The sequence below is a fragment of the Elephas maximus genome, chromosome 7 (assembly GCF_024166365.1).
Source record: "Elephas maximus indicus isolate mEleMax1 chromosome 7, mEleMax1 primary haplotype, whole genome shotgun sequence".
Classification (NCBI taxonomy): domain Eukaryota; kingdom Metazoa; phylum Chordata; class Mammalia; order Proboscidea; family Elephantidae; genus Elephas; species Elephas maximus.
Window position 1 is genome coordinate 115,864,264 of NC_064825.1, and position 12,150 is coordinate 115,876,413.

The 12,150-nt window shown below is 36.7% G+C and overlaps 1 pseudogene; it reads left to right on the plus strand.

Annotated features, from left to right (window-relative positions):
* Positions 1–4,667: 4,667 nt before the first annotated feature.
* On the plus strand, positions 4,668–5,973 carry LOC126080767 (olfactory receptor 4C15-like; annotated as a pseudogene).
* Positions 5,974–12,150: the final 6,177 nt, after the last annotated feature.

The window sequence follows — 12,150 nt, forward strand, 5'->3', positions numbered from 1 at the left end:
GAATTTAAAATTGATACCACAGTGAGTATAGGGGCAGGGTAAGGCTGGAACTCATAGTATAGCTATTAATGGAATCTTTACAATAACTTTGTTTTTAAAGTAACAATCTAACCCATGTTATGTTATCATGAGAATTCCACGTATACAAACAAATCATACTGGATAAATGATAAAATTGCCCCAATTCCAAATAACTTTTATGAACTATTTAGTTGATGGAAAATACAGTGTTGTGGGTTTAACCTTGGTTAAAAATAAAAATTTAAAATATTCATAAGATTATCTAAAGATACCTATTGAAAAGAAAAAAGCAATCTCTGCCATTTCCATATGTTCCCATCTAGATTTTAAAATTATAATATCTATACAAATGGGCAGCAGTATTTCAATTTTTCTTCTATTTTGGTCATTTAACATATTGTAAATATGCTTCACCTTCTATGTCTTTATATCATTAATCAGCATTTTATTGACAGCATCATCCCTTATTAATTTGAAGTAGTCTGAATTACATAAAAATCTTTCTATTATTAAAGAATTGTTTAGAGTTGACGTAGCTAGCATAAATGATAGGAACGTATTTATCAGTCTGGAAATATTTACTAATGTATTTTCCAAAAAGGTTACATGAATGGAAACAGTTGAATTACAATTTTAACAACGAGGATAATTAAAAAAAAAAAATAAAACACACATTTTATTCTTTTATAGCTAACTTTGTGTGTGTAGTCATTGCTTAAAAATAATATTGGCATCACTATTTCACATTTTTAAAACTTTATACTTTGCCAATCATTTTGATAATAACTGTCCTATTGGACTCTTGTAAGTGAGGCAGCTTGAACAAGTGTTACTGTCCCTACTTTATAGGTGAGAAAACTGAGGCTGAGTGGTTTGCTCAGGGGCCTCTGGCTATTCTGTGAGGAAGCTGGGATAACTACCCTTTTGATAGCAGAAACAGAACAATCACCTTTTTTTTTAATGATATTTTGATTTTATGTAATTTTAGATTTACAGAGAAGTTGCACAGATAGTACAGAGAGTTCTTGTATACTCCTCACCTAAACCAAAAAAAAAAAAAAAACTCTTTGCCATCGAGTCAATTCTGACTCATAGTGACCCTATAGGACAGAGTAGAACTGCCCCATAGGGTTTCCAAGGAGCACCTGGTGGATTCAAACTGCCAACCTTTTGGTTAACAGCCATAGCTCTTAACCACTACCCCACCAGGGTTTCCACTCCTCACCTAGCTGTGTTTTATGTAACCTTGAGTACATTTGTAAAAAACGCATGAAACACGCATTAGGATATTATTATTATTAATTTAACTTTAGATCCATGCAGGAAGTATCAAAAGAAAATGGAAGGAATACACAGAGTCACTGAACCAAAAATAATTGTTTGACATTCAAACATTTCAGGAGATAGCCTATTATCTGGAACCAATGGTACTGAAGGAAGAAGTCCAAACAGCACTGAAGGCATTGATGAAAAACAAGGCTCCAGGAACTGATGAAATTCCAATTCAGATGTTTCAAAAATGGATGCAGCCCTGGAAGTGCTCACTTGTCTATGCCAAGAAATTTGGAAGACAGCTACCTGGCCAACTGACTGAGAGAGACCCATATTTATGCTTATTCCAAAGAAACATGATCCTCCAAATGGAGAAATTATCTAACAATATCATTAATATCACACAAAAGTAAAATTTTGTGTGATATTAATGATATTGTTAGATAATAGGGTCACTATGAGTTGGAACCTACTCAAGGGCACCTAACAACAACAACCAACTCCAGATTTTATTCATAATTCACTAGTCCTTCACTGCTGACCTTATTCTGTCCTAGGATTTGATCTAGGACAATCATCTTTTAATTGACTGAAAAGTCATAAACCTTGTGATCATAAACCATAAGGACACTGATTCTCCATTGTCAACATCTGAATGCTAATTTTGGAAATTCTTTTCATCTGAAAACAGGGAAGGCTGATTTTTTGTATCTAATGAACATTTTAGTTCTAAAATTGTATTACTCTTAGAACTCCCCATATAGGAGAAGTGGGAAGATTAAAAATTATTTAATCATTAATACAGATTAGTATAGATTGATGTAGAATCAATTTGATTTTCTCTGCACAAAGAAGAAATGAAGTGGACTCATGTGGATTTGAGTATTACTAAGGGATTACAAAGGTCATTTAAAAGTGATATGCCTTTAAAAAGTTAGCATACCTACACTGTGACCAAATAATTTATACATTTAAAGTAATAAAAAGATGTGCCAAAGAGCTCATCGGTAAAAGCACTTATGAGCCATGTTCATGGTAAAGGGGAATTAAGTATAAATAAAAAATGTTGACAATTCTCTGTCAGTTGTCTGGGGGCTTGATCTCCTATTGAATGTTTTTTATGTGTACAGTGTTATCTGATTCTATCAATAAAAAATCAATAGGCATTCTTATTACACTCATGTTCCAGAAGTGGAAACCAAAGATTTTAAGTAACTTATTCCATGACACATGACTAAATCGAAGAGCTTGGATTTGAACCCAGGCCTGTAGGAGTATGGAATTGATGGTCTTACTCATTTCATTTCATTGTTTCTCCTCCTTTGGTCCTAGGCTAAACTGACCACTGTTGAATCATATATTGATATCCTTTATTTTTTAATAAAACGTTGTTGACAGATGCAAGATCTTCTTGGGTTTGTTTTATACTCTTGTTTTCTGGGTGACAGCATGTCGCTAGATATGGAGTTAATAGTGGTGGCGCAATTTAGGATTCCCTAAAAAAAACAAATCTCGACTCACAGTGACCCTCTAGGACAGGGCAGAACTGGCTACCATAGGGTTTCCAAGGAGCAGCTGGTGGGTTCAAACTGCTAACTTTTTGGTTAGCAGCTAAGCTCTTAACCACTGTCCTTTTGGGGTTCCCTAGTATTGCCTAGACTCTGAGAAATTAAGGAAATGGCTGTTTCAAAGCAAGTTAACAGAAGACATTAACCTATACAACTGTATATTTGTTAGTTTTATTTGCTACTTCTAAGTGGCATTCAACAAAATCAGTTTACTGACAATTCTCACAATTTTTTAATTCATTTCTTCAGCAAACATAATTATATAAACTATTTGAGTGACACATTTGTGTTATATGTACAGGTGAAGATACATTCATCCTTCAAAGCCATGTCTTCTTATGGAAAATGAAGTCCAACGTTGAAATAAGTATCTAGTTGACTCATGGAAATGCTTTCAATGGGTAAAGCAGCTGACTTATTAAGTGGGATAATAATAACCACAATTTGCAACAGTTCCTTATCATAAGCAACATTTTCACATTTCATAATTGGCCCTCATTATAATCCTATGAGGTGATCACGTAAAGTATATATGAACTATTTTATAATAAAGTTGTATAATTTTGAAGCAGATATAACTTGAGGGATTGCACTTAAATATACTGAGCCACATTGTATAAGTAATTGGTTAATATTGATAAAGCCTTTAGACTGGCTTATATTCAACATCTTGTTTCTATTCCTTACCTATACGGTTTTTGTCAAATCGTATATGATATATATGTACATGGTGGGGCCATTACCTTCTGATTATACATCATTTGCAGTTAGTTCCCTGACATGTCTCATTTATACTTGAACAAGAGAATCAGAAGTTTTTAACGTTGAGAGGTATGTGGAGACTGTAGAAAGGCCATCCTTGCTCTGAAGTTCTCCTTAGAAAAGAAATATTCTCACCCTTTTCCTTATTAATAAGGTGGAATGGACCTGGGCTCTGGAATCAGAAAATCCCAGATCCACTTTTTGAAAATTTTTTGACCTTAACCTCTTAAAGCATATATTTGTTACCAGTGACATAGGGATAATAAGTCCTAACATGGACTGTATCCTAGACACAAGGCACTGAGCAATTGCTTTCCTTGCATTATTTCACTTAGTCATCAGCATAGCACACTTAAGTAGGTAGTGTTATTTTTACCAGCTTTTGTTTTCATTTTAAAATGATGAATTAAGAAAAGCAACCAAACAAAATTAATGTATACATTTTATTGGCTAAGCATATGTCTAGGCAATTTCATGGGCCTTTATTTTTTTTATAAGGAATGAATTAATTCATCTTAAAGGCCCAATTCCGGTCAGACTTTTAAAGAAATATGTGGTAGTAAGCATGATTTCCACGTGCCTGTTAAACTGCATGTTATCTTGTCTTCTATTTGTAGATAAGGCAGTTTCCTGGGGAGAGATGTATTTCCCGTGCAAGTCATCCTGGTTCCCATGCCATGTCAATGGCAGACAAAACTAATACATTACAGTCCCCCTTTCTTCAGAGCTTGGATGTGTTTCAGAATTCTCAATAACTCACTCTAGGTAGCCACTACTAACTAATCAGAGTTGGCACTTAAGATAAAAACTATTTGTCACTCCTACCACATATGAATGTTTCCGTTCCTCGTATTGAAACTCTGGCTATTTTAAAGTATTTAACCTTGATTCTTCCTGGTGTCTCACTACCACCTTTAACATGTTTCTCATTTTGTATTCTCAACAGAAACAAGCACTTAAAATAACTTTGTTTATGGATGCACCAATGCATTGATGACTAGCTAATCCCAAAAACGTGTCTGAGGCAAGTATCTCTTTCTCATAATTTCAGATTCTACATGGTCACTGTGGAAGTTTTCACCTTTTCCTCTGAAATCATGAAAAATCAAAGCTGTGTGACAGAGTTTGTTCTATTGGGGCTTTCACAAAACCCAAATAGTCAAACAATAATATTTGTTGTATTTTTGCTTACCTACATTGCAACTGTTGGGGGCAATTTGCTAATTGTAGTGACCATCATCAGCAGCTTGGCACTCCTGGGCTCCCCCATGTACTTCTTTCTGGCTTTCCTGTCCTTCCTGTATGCGTGCTTTTCCTCTGTCATTGCTCCAAAGATGATCGTGGACTCCCTCTATGAGAGGAAAACCATCTCCTTTGAGGGCTGCATGACACAGCTCTTTGCTGAGCACTTCTTTCCTGGAGTAGAAGTGATCGTCCTCACAGCCATGGCCTATGATCGTTATGTGGCCATTTGCAAGCCATTGCACTACCCGTTTATCATGAACTGGAGGTTCTGTGGCATTCTGATGGGGTTAGCCTGGACAGGGGGCTTCTTGCATTCTGTAATACAAATTCTCTTTATATTTCAGCTGCCCTTTTGTGGCCCCAATGTCATTGATCACTTCATGTGTGATTCATACCCATTATTGGCTCTTGCCTACACTGACATTCATATCCTTGGCTTTTTTGTTGTTGCAAATAGTGGGTTAATCTGCATCATAAACTTCTCATTGTTGCTTATCTCCTATTGTGTCATCTTGGTCTCGCTGAGAACTCATAGCTCTGAAGGTTGAAGGAAAGCTCTCTCAACCCGTGGATCTCACATTGCTGTTGTGGTTTTGTTCTTTGTCCCATGCATATTAGTGTATGCGCGACCTCCATCTACTGTCTCCTTCGAAAAGATTGTGGCCATATTTTCTACCCTCCTAACTCCCTTGTTCAATCCTATGATTTACATGTTCAGGAATAAGGAAGTAAAAAATACCATGAGGAAGTTGTGGACCAGACTGGTGGTGGTTTCTGATGAAAAATAAAACATGAAACTTATAAAAAAATAAAACTTCCAGAAGAAGGAAATCAAAATGCGCCTACAGAAAAACTTTCTAGGGGATGCACCTTGTAAGACAGAAGGTAATATAATGCAATAGAAAAACACTAACGCGAAGGTCAGGAAATGTTTTTTCTACCTTCAGATCACTCATCATTTTGGAGTTGGCAGCTCAACGTCCCCATATGTAAAAGGACTTGAATTTTATGCTTATTTAAAATATAATAACAATAAGAAATCAGGAAAAGAGAGGAATCAGATTATCTATTAAACTGTTTACCATTCACACCATGCTCCAAAAAACATTCATGGAAGGAGGACAATATCTTAGAGATTAGAACAGGAGCTTCCTGAAACTCTTTCAATTGAAAAAAAGTTTTATTTTTAGGGTACTGATCAGAGTTAAGGATCCCTGGTGACCAAGTGGTTAAGTGTTCAGCTATTAACCAAAAGTGGGTTGGTTTGAACCTACCAGCTGCTCCAGGGAAGTAAGATGCAGGAGTCTATTTCCATGAAGATCAGAACCCTGGAAACACTATGAGGAAGTTCTGCTCTGTCATATAGGTTTGTGATGAGTTGAAATGGATTAGATGGTGATGGGAGGTGATCCCAGTCAATGTGATGGAAAAGCATTCAGGACTCAGGAAGGGCAGAGACAAGGGCATTCTCAGAAACTCAGCTGTAGATGTTCCTGGAACAAATGACTTCATCATTTAACATGGGTCCATTAACATCTGCAACAGGATTGGTGGAAGACTCGTTAACAACCTGCAGTATGCAGATGACACAACCTTGCTTGGTCAAAGTGAGGAGGACTGGAAGCACTTACTGATGAAGATCAAAGACTACAGCCTTCAGTATGGATTACACTTCAACATAAAGAAAACAAAAATCTTCATAGTTGGACCAATAAGCAACCTCATGATAAATGGAGAAAAGATTGAAGTTGTCAAGGATTTCATTTTACTTGGATCCACAATCAACACCCATGGAAGCAGCCGTCAATATATTAGAAGATGCACTGCATTGGGCAAATCTACTGCAAAAGACTTCCTTAAAGTGTTCAAAAGTAAGGATATCACCTTGAAGACTAAGGTGCACCTGACTTAAGTCATGGTGTTTTCAGTTGCCTCTTATGCATGCAAAAGATAGACAATGAATAAGGAAGACCGAAGAAGAATTGATGTCTTTGAATTGTGGTGTTGGTGAAGAATATCGAATATACCAAAGACTGCCAAAAGAACAAACAAATCTGTCTTAGAAGAAGTACAACCAGAATGCTCCTTAGAAGCAAGGATTGTGAGACTGTGTCTCACATACTTTGGACTTGTTATCAGGAGGGACCAATTCCTGGAGAAGGATATCATGCTTGGTAAAGTAGAGGGTCATCAAAAAAGAGGAAATCCCTCAACAAGATGGATTTGACACAGTGCTGCAACAATGAGCTCAAGCATAATAAGGATTGCGAGAATGGCACAGAACAGGGCAGTGTTTCCTTCTGTTGTCCATGGGGTTGCTATGAGTTGGAATTGGCTTGATGGCACCTAACAACAACAGCAACAACGGATCTGAATCACTTGTTAAAATTCTTGAGAGATAACACCTGATTGGCCATTTTCTGCCAATGGATAAGGTCCTTTTGTGTCAGTTGACCACCCCACATGAATCATCTGAAGGAGAGGAAGGGAAGTAGATTTCATAAGGGAACCATTGATGAGTAGCTTTCATTTGAGCTCAATCAAAGAGGACTCTTGATAAATCATTTTCCTAGCAAAAACAATACCAAAGTTGCAGGTGTTGTGAGCTGACTACAGGATAAACAGAGGCCGGAGGAATCTGAGAGTAAAATTTAGACTTCAAAAGGGGATTGCATTCAATTTATTCATTGATTTGAATTTTGTTGGCTTAGTTTATCCAATTGAAAATAATTCTATTGGAGCATTAGTCAGTAAAGAGATAATTCAAATCAAACACATCTGAACCTTGCCTATGGTTTTTTTAAATAGCCATACCCAACCTGGCTTTTATAGCTTCTCCTATCTATTCTTCATATTTACATAACAATTTCTACTCTACAACTTACTATATAGTTTATTTCCTTATTGTGTCTTATCTGCCTCCTCTCACAGAATAAACTGTGTGGCAGGGGATTTTTTCCTATGTGATTCACTGATGTATCATCAGTATCTAGGACTGGCTGTTGCAGGAGCTCAGTAAGTGCTGAGTAAATAAAAATAAGTGAGCTATCTTCCCTTTTTGAAATTTAAATGTATTTACAATATTATCTACTAAAATGTTGAGTTTGGCGAGTGAATGCGGGTGTTGCTGTGATTCATCCCTTGATCTTGAAAATAACCATAGATAACACTTTAACATAACACAGCAAAGAATATTACAAATAAATTATCTACTCTAGTTATTTTCCCAAATCTATATAAAAAATTAAAACAGAAAATAAAGGTATTACTCTCTACCTACTCTTTCTCATTCTCCTTTCCCTCTTCTATCACCTGCAAAAATAAGTGTTATTCATGATTTGAATTTTATTCTGAAAGCATTTTGGATCCCAATAAAATAATTTCTTACTTCAATTTTTCATTTTATTAATTGGGTTTGAATCTTGCCATAGTTTCTGAATTATTCACTAGAAATATCACCTTGATGAGATGCAAATGAATAGGGTTTAAAATAAGGTTAAGTGAACAGGGTTTAAAGTAGGACAGTAATTCATCCTAAAACTACACGCGAGAAACAAGTGGATCTAAACCCAAAATATCTCAGTTGTCACGTGTTCTCAGTTCCCATAACTGAATGTTCCATGATCAACTGCATTCAATAATACCCTGACATTTAACCTACAGTCCAGTTGAATAATCTAGTCATTCAGTCTACAATGAATATTTAATGAGCACTCCTGATCTGTTCACCTCAGATCTTGAAAGTTAAGTAAAAGGGAACTTTTACTTAACTTCTTGCCTTTGGGCAGTTCCATGATCTCCTTTGAAATTTTTTTTTTTTTTTAGTTGCCTTTGAGTTGATTCTGACTCATGGTGACCCCATGTGTGCAGAGTAGAATTGCACTCCATAGGATTTTGAAGGCTGGTGCCTTTTGGAAGCATTTTGACAGGCCTTTCTTCCCAGGCTTCTGGGTGAGTTCAAACCACCAACCTTTCAATTAGTAGGGAAGCACTTAACCATTTATGCCACCCATGTACTCCACTTTTGGCTGTTGTTATTTTCCAGGCCAAGAACTTTTATGACTTTACTGTACATACCTTATCAAAAGAAAAGAGCTTTAGACTTGTAATTAAAGATTTTATTCTAGGCTCAATTCTGTGATTAAAGATTTTATCCTAGGCTCAATTCTGTGACCTTAGGTGAGTTATTTCCCTTCTCTAGGCCTGAAGTCTGCATGTTTATTGTTGTTAGGAGCCATTGAGTCAGTTTGGACTCATAGCAACCCTATGTCTAACACAACGAAACACTGCCAGGTCCTGTGCCACCCTTAACAATCATTGTTATACTAGAGCCCATTGTTGCAGCCACTGTGTCAATCCATCTTGTTGATGGTCTTCCTCTCTTTCATTGATCCTCTACTTTACCAAGCATGATGTCCTTCTCCAGGGACTGGTCCCTCCCGATAACATGTCTAAAGTATGTGAGACGTAGTTTAGTTATCCTTTCACTTCATTCTTTCACCATTTATCATAATATTATTATTTGTCCAGTTGCGAGGGTTTTTTGTTTTCTTTATGTTGACATGTAATCCATTCTGAAGGTTGTTGTCTTTGATCTTCATCAATAAGGGCTTCCAGTCCTCTTCACTTTGAGCAAGCTATGTTGTGACATCTGCATATTGCAGCTTGTTAATGAGTCTCCCTCTGGTCCTGATGCCACCTTCTTCATATAGTTTACAAGTTTAGGAAAGATAAATAAAAACACATATGTATTTCTTTGCACAGGGGTGCTTTCTTTCCATGTATTATATCTTTTAGTTTTTACAGAAGCTTTTTAGAGTTAGGTCTTCTCGTTCCCATTCAATTGATGGAAAATCTGAGGCTTATATACTTTCAATGACTCACCAAAAAGCTTCCTCAAGAGTATACTCCTCTGTTTATAACAAAAAATTCCAGATGTTGGGCATGATTATCTCCAAGAAGTTTGGGTCTGCTTTTTGCCACTAGGCCCTTCGGTAAAAATGCAAATCTTGCCTCCTTTTCTGCCTCCCATCTCTCTGTCTCAGCCCTTCCTTGGACCTCTCATTTTATCCTCATTGGGGATACCTGGCAGGCACTGATACACCTAGCAGGACATTCTGACGTCAGAATTCTGGGTAGAAGCATGGTCTCCCAAATAAGAAAGCAATATTGCAATGTAATCTGTCCCATCTTTAATTGCATGCAACTACATAAAAAAAAAAAAAAATCCAGGTTTCTTTCCTATGAGTGGAAAATCATATCTTTAAAAAGAAAAAGAAAACACATAAGACAAGTATTCAGTATTTCCTTTCTCTTTTCCTTCTGTCTCCCTTCTTTATGAACTAAAAACATAGATGGGGTTAGAAACAGGAGAATGTAGTATTAATATTGTTAAAAGTAATAAGTAATAATTATTACCAGATATCTCTCACAAAAGAGGAAACTGAAATTAATGGGTTAAGAAACTTGTTTAAGTTCACACAGCACGTAAGTGGTGAAGCCTGAATTCATGTCTACCACACATATTTCACTCATCTGAGCCTTTAACTGGCTTCAAGACTTTCATCCTTCTGGAAGAGATGGGTTTAAGCAATTCTATGGAGAAGGGATTGAGGTTTCCTCAAATGCATTCAAAGTGAGAATGGAGTTTAACTAATTGGCCCCAAGGTTTGCTTTTGCTCTTGAACTGTCTGACCTGGGTAGCACATTGGAACATCCTTAGGGACTTGGCTGGGAGTAATGGTTTTTTTGGAGCTCCTGAGGCTGAAAGCCTGCCATAGGCTTTTGTATATTTTGTGTGAATTACAATAAATATCCAACACAGTAAAAAGAGAAACCTTAACTCAAAAGTACCTGTGGAAAGGGGACTGACCTCAGAGTTATTTCTCCGTCAGTGTACCAAAATAGCTTATTCCAAAAAGACCTTTTCAAGAACAAGATTGATGAACATTTGATATTTTATTTTTTAAAACCACACTGCCCAGTGTCATTGACCCACTTGTTTTTTCTAAGCTACTGCTTCTGGGGAGCAACAATGTAAAGTCTACATTTGCAGGGTTCCTCCTCTCCATAAACTCCCCACTCTCCATAACCTCCTGTGATAGAAAGCATTGAGAAATGTCAATGAAGTACTGTTTCCACGTTTCAACTGGAATTCATATGATTCATCTTCTAAGCAAGTTAATGCTGAAGATATGAAAAACATACTTAATTGGAAGTCATATATCTGCTCATAAGAAAAGAGGTAAGTTTTTCAAGTCTGTTAAAAATATTTTCTTCACAATACCTCCTTATAAGTGATCTTGTGGAATCTATGCTCTGATGGAATCTATACTCGGTCTTTACCCCCCAGTGAAAGGTGAAGGTGGACAAGGATTCCTAAATCTTTCTTGGCCTCAGAGCAAGTACGCTATCTATCAAAGTCCTTCCTACTTACACAAGAGGAAATAAACTACACTATGGCATTGAAGCCAGCCTGAGGAGAAATTTCTAATCTTCGGGATCCTCTTTTAAAGATTTGAAGTTCAATGGTGATGTTTATGAGACAGCATTTTCAAAACCCATGGCAACCCTTGATCATGACCTACAACGGCATCTGCTCTCAGGTTGAGGTCCAACTGGTAGTGTAGTTGGTCAGGGAGAAAAAGTTGAACTCTGTGATGAAATCTTGGGTCACACAACCCTCAATAACATTCTTTGTTTGTCTCCTCCCATTTGTCTTTCTGCATCCCATACTCTTGCTCTTCTTCCTTCCCTGGAATTCACTGACTGTCACTCTCCTCTCTCCTACTTTAACTTCGGCAAATCTCTGTCCCTTCCCTCCCTTCACTATTATTTGTTATGCACCTAGTTTGGTATTTGTCCCACCATGAAGCTTACAGTGGTTGGTTTTGGAGACAGGAAAGAAACTTATGGTGTCATTTGACATCATACTCTGCTGGTTTGGGACTTCTCTTTTCTAGGATGCAGTCTACATGGACGGTTGAGATTTGATGATTTATATGATTGTTGTTAGACACTAGAGAGAGAGGCTATCTAGTAGCATCCAAACCTTTTTATAGCCTGGTTATACTTGGCAAAACTCTATTACAGATGAATCTTTGTACATAAGGAAAAGAAGATAAATGTCTAACTTACCTCATGAAAAAGGACGCAGGTCAAATAATGAAAGTGAAAACCTATTTAAGGTCATGCAAAAATAATATATAATCTAATATTACCTCATTCAATTCAATACATACCTAATAAAGTACATACTAATATAAGAGTATAGGGGACAGAG